The 2270-nt window shown below is 38.1% G+C and overlaps 1 protein-coding gene across 1 annotated transcript in view; it reads left to right on the forward strand.

Moving 5' to 3' along the window:
• TTI1 (TELO2 interacting protein 1) overlaps window positions 1–2270 on the forward strand; it is a 53938-nt gene that overhangs the window by 6457 nt on the left and 45211 nt on the right. The gene's annotated exons all lie outside the window — the stretch shown is intronic.

Genomic DNA, 2270 nt, shown 5'->3' on the forward strand with positions numbered 1-2270 from the left:
TCTTCCTCCCTCCCTCCCTTCCTTCGCTTCTGTCTTTTTTTTCTGGAGTTTTTAAGTGCCAAATTCAGTTTCTTTAAAAGTTATAAAGCTGCTAAAATAATCTCTTTCATATTGTGGTTGTGTTTTTTGGGGAATTAACCACTTCATCAAAGATGTCAAATTTATATGGGTAAAGCTATTTGTGGTATTCCCTGTCTTTGTTTTCTGTTGCTTATAACAGAATACCTGAAACTAGGTAATTTATAAAGAAAAAGGATGTATTTCTTACAGTTACGGAGGCTGAGAAATCCAAGGTCAAGGGACCACATTGGGTAAAAAACCTTCTTGCTGGTGGGGACTCTGCAGAGTCCCAAGGCACTGCGGGATATCACAGGGCCAGGGGGCTGAGTGTGGTAGCTCAGGTCTCTCTTCCTCTTGTAAAGCTGCGGGTTCCCATGATAACCCATTAATCCATTTATGAGGGCTTATAAAGACTCCAGTTCCCAATATATTGGTAATTAAATTTCTACATGAGTTTTGGAAGGGACAGATATTCAAACCAGAGCATTCCCATATTACCCTTTTGATGTCTGCAGGGTCTGTGGTACTATCCCGTTTGATTACTGATATTGGTAATTTCCAATATCAGTGTCTCTTCTCTCTCCTCTCTCTCTCTCTCTCTCTCTCTCTCTTTCTCTTGCTCACTCACTCGCTTGTCAATCTTGCTAGAAGTTTGTCAATTTTATTGACCTTTTCAAAGAACCAGTTATTTATTTCATTGTCATTTTCTGTTTTCAGTTTCGTCAATTTCTGCTCTTTATTATTTCCTCCTTCTGCTTGCTTTATTTCGCTCTTCTTTGTCTAGGTTCTTGTGGTAGGAGTTTACCTTTTTTATTTGAGACTTTTCCCCTTTTTCTAATATATGACTTAGTACTATTAATTTACATCTCAGCATGGCTATAGCTGTATCCACAGATTTTGTTGTGTTATATTTTCATTTTCATTCATTTCCATGTCTTTTTTTTCTAATTTCCCTTCCGTGGGTTATTTAGAAACGTGTTGTTTAGTTTCCAAGTATTTGGAGATTTTCCTGTTATCTCTCTGTAAGTGATTTCAAGCTTGATTTCATTGTGGCTGGGGAATGTCACTCTGTATGATTTCAGCTCTTTTAAATTTGTTGAGGTTTGTTTTATGGCAGGATAATCATCTCTCTTAATATATGTTCTATGAGCACTGGAAAAGAATGTAGGCCAGGCATGGTAGCTCATGCCTGTAATCTTAACAATTTGGGAGGCCAAAGCAGGAGGATCCCTTGAGCCTGGGAATTCAAGACCAGCCTGGACAACATGGCAAAACTCAGTCTTTACAAAAATACAAAAATTAGCTGGGCATAGTGGCATGTACCTGGAGTCCCAGACACTCAAAAGGCTGGGGTGGGAGGACTGCTTGAACTCGGGAAATTGAGGCTGCAGTGAGCCATCATCGAGCCACTGCACTGCAGCCTGAGCAATAGAGTGAGACCCTGTCTAAGAAAACAAATAACAACAAAAGAATGTGTAGTCTGCTGTTGTAGGATAGAGTGTTCAATAAATGTCATAGATCCTGTTGGTTGATGGTGGTGGTAAGTTTTTCTATATCCTTGCTGAGTTTTGGTCTGGTTATTCTATCCATTGTTGAGAGAGGAGTATTGAAGTCACCACCATCTATTCTTGTGAATTTATGTGTTTCTCTTTTTAGTTTTATCCATTTTTGTTTCACACATTTTGCAGCATGTACATTTGGATTGCAATATGTTGTATGTTCTTAGTAGATATACCTGTTATTCATTGTACTCTGTCTCTGGTAATTATTTTCTTCTTTTGCTCTGAAGTCTACTTTATGTGGTACTAATATAGCTAATCTTACTTTCCTTTGATTAATATTTGCATGATAATATCTTTTTCCATCCTTTGATTTTCAACCTGCCTCTATCTTTTTGCATAGTGAGTTTCTTATAGACAGCATGTAGTCGGATCATGTTTTTAAATCCACTCTGACAATCTCAGTCTTTTAATTGATGTATTTAGACCTTTTATACATAATACAATTATAGTTGACCCCTGTATTCATGGGTTCCACTTCTGTGGATTCAGTCAACTGTGGATTGTAAACACAGTAGACCCTTGAACAACACAGATTTGAATTGTGGTGGTCTATTTGTATCCAGATTTTCTTTCCTTTCTGCCAGCTCGCCGCCTCCTCAGCCTACTGAAGGTGAAGACGAGGATGAAGACCTGTGTAATGATATACTT

Source organism: Colobus angolensis, unplaced genomic scaffold, assembly GCF_000951035.1.
Source record: "Colobus angolensis palliatus isolate OR3802 unplaced genomic scaffold, Cang.pa_1.0 Scaffold8, whole genome shotgun sequence".
Taxonomy (NCBI): Eukaryota; Metazoa; Chordata; class Mammalia; order Primates; family Cercopithecidae; genus Colobus; species Colobus angolensis.